The sequence below is a fragment of the Pistacia vera genome, unplaced genomic scaffold, assembly GCF_008641045.1.
Source record: "Pistacia vera cultivar Batoury unplaced genomic scaffold, PisVer_v2 Contig505, whole genome shotgun sequence".
Lineage (NCBI taxonomy): Eukaryota > Viridiplantae > Streptophyta > Magnoliopsida > Sapindales > Anacardiaceae > Pistacia > Pistacia vera.
In genome coordinates this window covers 316,201-326,660 of record NW_022196341.1, presented here as the reverse complement: position 1 = coordinate 326,660, position 10,460 = coordinate 316,201, and positions in this window count along the sequence as shown.

Sequence of the window (10,460 nt, the reverse complement as noted above, 5' to 3'; positions counted from 1 at the left end):
TGTAGATCTTGATACTGAGGAGTTTATGAAGGTAATGTATAAAGAGAAACATGCTGGACAAAAAGTTGTGAATGACAAAACAGAGTTGGACAAATATTTAGCGGACGATTGTGAAAATGATAACAAGAGTTTTGATATCTTGCAATGGTGGAAGTTAAATTCAACAAAATATGGAGCTCTGTCTATGATAGCACAAGATGTATTGGCTATGCCTGTCTCTACCATTGCATCTGAGTCAGCTTTCAGTACGGGGGGTCGTGTATTGGATCCATTTCGTAGCTCCCTCACTCCCAAGATGGTGGAGGCTCTTATTTGTACACAGGATTGGGTTCGGGCTTCGCGTGTACCATTCATCATAGAGGAGAGCTTGGACGAAATATCAAAACTTGACAAGGGTAAAATTGTTCATTTACTTATAATTTTTTGGTTATTTATTTGATTATTTCTTGTTTTTGTCAAATATATTTTGCAAATATAACCTATCTATTATGCTTGTCCAATTATTTGTAGAAATTGCGCGTTTCGGATTGGAAAGCACAAGTCATATGGATGATTGAATGATAACCCAATATATGAGGTATATTACTTTTGATTTTATAAGCTGGTTTGTTAAGATTCTGATCTCATTTCTTAATTATTTTATAAGCTGGTTTGTTAAGATTGGTTGATCAATAAGTATTCAGTTTGACATGTTTGATTTGTTGAGTAATTGACACGGTTTTGGGACTCATAAAATTGAATAATTTTTCTGTTTTAAAGAGTGTGACAGAGACAATAAGTATTCAGTTTGACATGTTTGATTTGTTGAGTAATTGACACGGTTTTGGGACTCATAAAATTGAATAATTTTTCTGTTTTAAAGACTGTGACAGAGACAATAAGTATTCAGTTTGACATGTTTGATTTGTTGAGTAATTGACACAGTTTTGGGACTCATAAAATGTCATATTCATAAGCTTACGATTTTTAAAAAGATCATTACATTGTTTTAGGCAAGCAGCACATTCCAAAACCCGTAGAAGAATTAGTCTATTAGATGCCATTAATGTAGATAAACAGATATACCTTACCTGCTTCGTGAATAGATTTCAGCTGTATTGCTATATATGATTGATGGACTGATGAAATGATTTATACAGGCAGATTATCATTATATTATATATATAAAAGCAGTGTCTTATATTTAATAAAATGTATCAAATTAAAACCATTAATTATACATGATTTTGACAGCCCTTTATGATTATATTAAAGTGTATGTATGTAATGCCTGATTTTGACAACCCTTTTGTGCAGTTCGGGCTAAGTTGAACTTGATAGACAAATGGTGCCATGAACTTGGTTCGCTCTGTTATAATTGTTACTGTCTTTTAAATCATACTGTTGTTGCTCCATTATAAAAGTTTTGACTCTTGTATTGTTTGTACTTTCAGTATCTGGTTTGCAATTTCTGTCATAGATCCATGCACATGCACATATGGAGGGAGGAAGAACACAGATATGTTTGCTTCAGCCTAGAACTTCACCTTTCTGTCATGGAAAAATCTTGAAGCTGGTCTATGAAATAGAGAGGCTTTGCCTGCATGCTTTGGTCTTGGGTAGACGATTAGGCTAAATTTCTTGCATTAACTTCTTATTTAAGTATGCAGTATGTTTTAGGATTATTATTTTATATTGTAAGTTCATTCATCCACACACAGGACACAGGAGAAACTATACATAATCCCTCCAGATTTTGCACATATTTTGAGCTAATTTGGGGAATTGGCAGTTTGGCACCTGTAATGTATTTACCTTCAATCTGATTAACTACTTACATTTACAGATTAGGTGTAAAAGAAAAAAAAAATAGAAAAGAAAAATACATCAATAGCTAAACCTGTAAATTAATAGACATTTTTTTTTTTTAATCAAAACAATACAAGATATGGGATGATAGTAAAAGAAAATTACAAAACCCAATTATTGGAATATGTGTTGAAAGTTATTTTTGAAATGTATTAAAATTGATATTACAATAGGAAATTTTTTTTATCTTAACATATAAAAAAAAGACAAAAAAAAATTTATTAATAAAACCGGTTTGCAAACCGGTTAACCGGATTGCAAACCGAAAATTCGGTTTGGTTTGCAAACCGGTTAATGCAAAAAACCAGACCGGTTTCGGTTTGCCATATGGTTTGAACCGAAAAATCGGTTCGGTTACAAAATGCATGTATCCGGTTCGGTTAATCGGATTTTTGCAGCCCTACTCTCTCTTTCTTGATTTCTCCACCTTTTTCTCTTATTAAATGCCTCTCTCTCTTTCTTGATTTCTTGATTTTCTCTCTTATTAAATGCCTCTCTCTCTCTTTCTCGATTTCTTCATCTTTCACTTTTATTAAATATCTCTCTCTCTCCCCTTCTGATTTTTAAACTTTCTCTTTTATTAAATTCCTCTCTCTCTCTCTCTCTCTCTCGCACTATCTCTGCAAATACGCATCTACCATTTCTTTATCTTTTCCTTCTCTGCAACTTCAATTCCAATGTTCCATACTCCACAAAAAACTTCATCATCAAAACCAAAAGCCATCTATACAAGCACCATCAACCACAGTTTCACCATCTCAACCTCTAATCCTAAAAAATCCTAGGAAACTATGGTCTCCCTTTTATTAGTCTTTGGTTTCACCATCTCAACCTGCCACTCAACCTCCAATCCAAAAAATCCTAGGAAACTATGGTCTCCCTTTTATTGGTCCGATCAAAGACCGTTTGGAGTGGGTGAATGGCATTCTGAGCTATAGTAAATCGGGCCAAATCGAAAGGTTTTATTGAATTGTGTCGATTGGTCCAGACCATTTAAAAAAATTGGTTTAAAACCAATTAATCGAATCGAATTTTTGGTTTGGTTACAAACTAGTTTAAGTGAAAAACCGGTTTGGTTTCGGTTTGGTTTTTTACCTAAGTCGGAATTCGGTTTGGTTAACCGATTTTTTCCACCCCTAGTTTCTATTTCTTAACTTCTCTCGAGGTATCTGCCTCTGGCGAGCCTGGTTCACCATCTGGTTGATAGGAGAGCTCTGATATAAAATCTACCAAGGCTTGACCTTTGATTGTTGTTCTCAGAATATATTTGATATCGTGCTGTCTCATTTCCATTGTCCACTAGATCAATCTACCCAATGTCTTGGGCTTTTGCATTATTTTCTTCAGGGGAAAGTTGGTCAGTACGTGAATGGAGTGTGCCTGGAAATAGGGCTGCAGCTTCCTGGCAATGATGACAAGGGCAATAGCGAGCTTCTCCATTCTAGGGTATCTCATCTCTGCGTCGAGTAGCCTCTTGCTCACATAATATACCGACCATTGCACTCCTCCCTCTTTACCTTACCAATGTCGCGCTGACAATAGACTTTGATACTGATAAGTATAATAGCAATGGCTTGCCCTGGAAAGGCTTTGACAACAAATGAGGTTGTCCCAGATGTTTCTTTAGCTCCGGGAAAGCTCTTTCACACTCTTCTGTCCACTTGAAAACTTTCTTCCCTTTTAAAGTCTCAAAGAATGGTAAACATCTATCTGTGGCTCGGGAAACAAACCTGTTGAGAACGGCCACACGTCTTGTCAAGCTCTGTACATGCTTTATGCTGGTCGAGCTTTTCATATCGAGCAGAGCTTGAATCTTCTCCGGTTTGGCTTCTACACCCCATTGGTTTATGAGGAAGCCTAAAAATTTCCCCGAGCTTACTCTGAAAGCACATTTTAAAGGATTGAGCTTCATTCGGTATCTTTTGAGGATGTCAAACATCTTCCCCAGATGCTCAATGTGGCTTTCGATGACCTTTGACTTGACAAACATGTCGTCTATGTATACCTTTATGGTCTTGCCAATTTGATCAACGAACATCTTGTTTACCAAGTGCTGGTAGGTTGCCCTAGCATTCTTGAGGCCTAATGGCGTAATCTTGTAACAATAAATTCCACAATTAGTAATAAAAGAAGTATGTACTTCATCGGACTGGTACATTGGGATTTGGTTATATCCCGAGTACGCGTCCATGAAGCTAAGTAATACGTTTCCAACTATCACATCTACTAGTTGGTCAATCCATGGAAGTAGAAAGTTATCTTTTGGACAGACTTTATTCAGATCTGTGAAGTCGACGCAAGTCCACTACTTGCCATTCGGCTTCTTGACTAGGACAAGAACTAGTTTGGCAAGCCAATCTGGATACTTCATTTCCCTGATGAAGTTGATGTTCAAGAGCTTGTCAACTTCATCCTTGAGTGCTCTGCATCCATCGACCTTCTTTTCTGTCTTATCAGCCAGGCTTTCGAGTCAATGTTCAGACTGTGACACATTACCTCTAAGCTAATCCCCACCATATCTGCATGCACCCATGTGAAAACGTCGAAGTTTTTCCTCAAAAACCCTGTTAGGCTGTCGACCATGTTTTTGCTTAAACTACTACCGACTTTTAGTATGCGAGTTGGATCTTCCTCGCTGACACAAATCTCTTGCAACTCTTCCATTGGCCTCGCTATGGGCTCCTCTCTATGGATGCGTGGATCAATGATATCCTCGAGAGGCCTGGGGTTTGGCTTAGATTCTACAATAACTATTGTTCTCGGGAGCTATCATTTCTGTGTAGCATTTATAGCCCAGTTGTAACATTCCTGAGATTCTTTTCGGTAGCCTCTGATCGTCGTGACTCCCCCAAGAGTCAGAAACCTCATTGCCTGGCAACGCACTGATGTGATTGCACTCATGTCATCCAAGATCAGTCTTCCGAGGATGACATTGTATGTGGTTCGGCAGTCTACCACCAGGAATTCAACCATCACTGTCCGGACCTTGGGCTCTACCCCTAGAGTCATGGGGAGGTTGATCATCCCTTTGGGAACTAGGCTGTCCCCAGTAAATCCATAGAGCGGCGAAGGGCATGCCCTTAGTGTTAGTGTATGCCCTAGGAACCAATCATGTTGTCGGTTTCAGGACATTATATCTTGTAAATATATTATGAATAAAAGAAAGTGTACTTATTTCACATGTTGATTTTCTGCTTCATTTATATTATATTATATTTAATATTGCATGTGAAATGTCCGGATGACACGGATCTTTAGAAGATCAAATCATCAAAGAATTCCCTACGTAAGTAATGTTAATTGGGCAATAACATTGCATAGTAGGCATGATGAATGTCTCTATTGAATATCATGTGATGGTATTAGTATGGGTGATTATAAGAGGTATGTCACTAAGGCATTAGCATGGATAAACGGTTAGTGAACTGTTTATCGAATACGACCGATTCCAATGAATCACATGGATATGGTCAATGATGCATTGTAGGATCGTGCTAGTGTACCATTGATCCTTGGACCTGAGATATCACAGTTGGATTCAACATAGGATGCACATGGTTTATATGGTGTATAAGCACGAGACTAGTCATGTCTTGTGTAATAAGCCAGTTTGGTCATATGTTATTCATGTGTGAGGACAAGTGATGGTCAAGATGAAATCCGTTAACTCAAAATAGTTCAATCTCAAGTTCCCAGATGAATGTCAATAAACATTGGAAAAGGGAAATCTCTGTCCAGAGTATAATAAATGTCAGATGAAAAGTAGTTTCATGTTGACGAGTTCCATTGTATCGACTGATAATTCGATTAAAGATTAAGTTAAAGGTTTTGACATACCATGAACCATTCTTAATCAGAATTAGATAACAGAGGGATTTGACTACACGATATGTACGATCAGAATAGGTTCATTGGAGTTTACACTTCATTGTGTTTTAGGGGTTATGGAACATTACTAGACGTCTACCATAATCAGTGAGAGTTTCGATTATAAAGAATTATAACGAAACATATCAAAATATGATATTAGGCACACGGCTAGATCATAGTGAACCAAAATGGTCACACATAAAATCAAGCTCAAGGAGAGAGAGTAATACATATCATTAATCAGATTAATGATATTCAGACGTAAACGGTTGCATCCGAATTAATGTATTTGTGAGAAATGATTATCCATGAATAGCTAGCACTAACCAAGGGTAATAAGGATTTATTAAATATTATTATTGAATTGGATTCAATGATGGGGGCAAAAGTGCATTGATTTTATTCTAAAGGGTTAGAATATTTAATGGAATTAAAATTTGGTCTAATTATGAATTAACCATAAAATCAAGGACTTGACATAAATGTTTATTCTCAAGTTAATTTTAAATTGTTTGAGGCCTTCCCAAAACAATTTAAAATTACACTTTGTGCCCATGGTATATAAATTAAGTTTTATGCCATTTTAATTGAATTGAATCAATTAAAGCAAAATCACTCTCTCATTTTATCTCTCACTCTCACGGCTCTCTCTTCCTTGACTTGTGTGGATCACATTTTGAGGTTCTTCAACTTCACTTGAAGAACTAAGATTCCAAGAAAGAAGATTCAAGTGTTGAATAGCAAAGGAGTAGGTAATATTCCATCCTTACCTTGAAATTTTTTGGGCTTATTTGTTATGTTTGTGTTCTACCTTGCATCCATCATCTTGTTCATCCATGTTACACCATTTCTATGTCCAAAATGCATGAATTCCAACACTTAGGTCTCTCTCTATGTACCTCATTCCTAAAAAAACTCCCAAGAAAATGATGTTCGTTGTACTTCTATTATCGACCATTACCCAAAGTACTTTAGCACTACCAATTATGGTTGTGATTACAATCGCGTCATGATTGTGGCGAGGGGATTCCTTGCATTCCTCGACTGTGAATCCTATTACCTCACTCTCTTGTCTGGGCCACTTGGACGGCCTTTGTTCATAGCTCATGATTCAAGGGACTAAGTTTATTCTGGCCTCACAAGCATACTGTTCGCAGGTACACCTTGAGCTGTTTGCTATGTCTGGCCCTCCATAGATCATACCTACTAGGACCTCATTGTTGGCGTTCATCGAGGCTTGCTGGATTTGGTTCTGGACCTAATTGTTTTGCTCACTAGCACTTTCGTGAGCTGGTGCCTTCTTGACGAATTCCTTTAAGTGCCCTCTTCGTATCAGGTCCTCGATGACATCTTTTAAAGCCTGACACTCATTGGTGTTGTGTCCAATGTCTCAGTGGTATCGACAAGCAATATTTTTGTCGATCCCTTCTGCTTGGAGCCCCCTTCATCATTTTTGGAGCGGGTAATCTCTATAGGAGACTTCATAGATGTGAGCTATGTCTCGCGTAAAGGGGGTATATTCTACATATCGCGACAACGACTGCCTGTCCCACATTTATCTATTCTCTATCTTTTTTGGGACCTGTTGGGATCCTTATCATTGCGGTCTTAACCCCCACACTTGTCTGATCGGTAATCTTGTCGCCTGTCTAGTGCTCCTCGTGTTGAGCTTCTGGCCAATGCTGCCAGCGAGCTTTCCACTCGCTAGTGTTTTGTAGCCATTTGATAAAACTTGGTCAGACTCACATGATCTTTACTCTGGAGCTCTTTCCACAACTCTGTGTTTGGCCTAATGCCTGCAATCAGAAAAGTTCGGACGGACTCCTTAGGTGCATCCGCAACCTTCACTTGTTCATTCTGGAATCTCGTTAAATACGAGGTCAGTGTTTCGTCCCTCTTCTGATGAATGTTGCTCAAGTAACTGAGGGGCATTACGAACTGTCTCCTCGCTTGAAATTGTTGCAGGTACAGCGAGGAGAATTGTTGCCAGGAATTGATGGAGTTCGCCTTGAGTCTCTTGTACCATCTCTTGGCATCCCCTACTAATGTGATTGCGAAGCAGTGACATTTAGTTAAGTCACAAACCTGGTGTAGCTCCATCAGGTCGTTGAAATTGTCAAGGTAGTCCTTAGGGTCCCCTCTCCCGTCGAATTTACTCTCTGATGCCCTGAATCCCTGTGGAAGTAGGGCCTAGTGAACCTCCTCTATAAATGGGGAATTCACTATTTCTTCCTTTGCGCCGTTTTGGCAGGCTTTTAGATTGTCAAACATTTTCTACACACGATCTAAATCTTCATTGTGGTTGCCCTAGCTGGCTCAGTTCAGCCTTACTTTGAACAAGTGAGTTCGTAAGTCCATGGCTTGCGAAGCACCTCCATTGCGTGTGTTGATGTGCGAAGTCGTGTCATGATGGCTAGGTTGATAGGTGTTATCATTCTCGTCGATGCGTTGCTTGCGACGTTGGTTATAACCGGAATATTGGTCATTGCCAGATTGGCGCATATGACTTGTCTCGTGAGCTTGCGAGGATTGAGCCTATCTCGAGCATGGGTTAAGACCGGCACGTTGACGTTGGGGATACTACTAGGCATCTCAAGGGTGACCGTTGCCTTCGCTCCCACCCAATGGTTGCTTCCCTGGCCGTCTCCCGAGGTTAGTTTGCCTACAAGATTCACGCTCGTGAGTGGAATGGAGTTTATGATGGTAGGGTATCGGTCACCTCTCAACGCTAACGAGTTAGACTGGCCACCTACTGAATTCATACCTGTTGTGGAGGCATTAGCGAAGCATGGCTGGTCGAGGTTCTAGGCAGTTGGTTACTATATAACCATTGTTCTGATCATCTCCACTAGTTGGCCCTTTTTGGGGTGTGACGACTCTGCCCCCTTGTTATTCGTGATGTGTAGACTTGGCGGCATAGGTGGTCGACGTCCAGCGGTGTCTTGTTGCATCTCCTGATGGGTGGTTTCTACATTTTCGTGGTTTCTGGTGGTGTTCTTCGATCTAGTACGCACCATCACAAGCCTGAATTGAGTAGGTTGTTGTGGCTGTTCGCCGAAATTTTTGAGATGTTGGTGGAGGCGCCCTCCTTCTAGCGCCAAAATGTTGATATGAAAATTCGCACCAACCAGAGAGATCTGATTGACCTTGGCGGAATTAGAATGGATGTGGGCATGATTATGGATAGTCAACGATGGGTGAATGATAGATGCAATAAAGTAAAAGATAATAAGATTTTTAAAGTGGTTCGGCGAGGTAACCTCTTATGCCTACGTCCACTGTTCTTGTATTTGTTGTGAGAGCTTACAATAAGAGTTCTATGGAAAATTTCTAACCCTTTTTTCATCATTTGAGGGGGTTTATATACAAGGTTTGTATAAAGGAAAGAGCAAAAATAAAGGGATTACAATTGATTGAACTGCAACTTCGATATTCTCGCGATTAGGCGTTTTGATTGCATAGAGGTTGTTGTTAATCTGGTCATTCCCGTAATATCTGGGATCTAAAGTTATTTGGGAATTGATTGAATGATCATTTGGGTTGTTCGCTACTAGGTTGTGCTGGGTCGAGTTATATGTTGACGAACTAAGGCTGGGTCGGACAACCGGTAGAATCGGACTAATTCTGAGTCGATCTAATACCTCGCAACTCATCGAGCTTGATGGAAAAATCACACACAACAGTATGTCTTTCTCCCCTGACCACATACCAATGCTAAAATACAATAATACATAATTCGGGTTACTTAAACACGACACGCTTTTAAGTTTTAATAATTCTTTTCATTTTAGTCTCCGTTTGTTTAAAACTGAATAGTGCAAAAGCACTTTTATTTCTATAAAAGAATAAACCCCTTTTTTCCATCTATGATTCCTTAGTCAAATGTAAATGAAACAAATTAAGGAAACTAATAACGGAAAAGTTTGTTATAACGTAATACATTGCAACACTTTTCAAGTGGAGGACCAAATTGGTGATAAAATTGTTAGGGATCACTCGCATGACTTTCCTTTAGCGCATTATAAAAATGACTATTGCATATCTAGGATTTCATTTCTACTCACCCAAAAGACTAAAGCAAAAAACCAAACGAACAATAAAGGAAGAATGGATTAGGTGGCGAAATCGAGTAGCGTAGTGAGAACTATATGCTTTTATTGATATTGCTTGTATCAACAACCGAAGCTTAGGCCGTTTTTGATGTGACAAAAGATGACAGAAAAGCTAATGGACCAGATAATTCGGGTGCAATCCAAAATACATATGCATAAGGATTTCAATGTCTCTTAACTTTTTCTTTGTTCAAATTAAGCATCTTCATTAAGTTATTTTTCTTTTCTTAGCCTCTGACCAGTGCATGGAAAAATGCCTGTGCATCAACAAGGCCAAACAAAGTGTTGATTTCGAAAGCAACATTCTCGTTAAGTTCCGCGACCTTAGAAGGTCCTTGCAAGGCTGCTGTTGAGGTTCAACTTCAAGGCACTCTCAAGGCCCAAGCAAACGTTGGAAAAATGACAAAGTATGGCGGTTGGACTACTTCATCTTGTTAGTTATCTACAATTCCATCTTCAATTTTCTTTTGTTTTAAGAATTAAATAAATATAAGCTCTCACATCACTATCATCCCACCGAGATTAAAGAGTAAAACCATCAGCCCTACCCATGGTAATACTTAAACTGGTGGACTTATTTTAACTTAATAGAGTTCAATAAAGATTGACTCACAACTTAATTTTATAAAT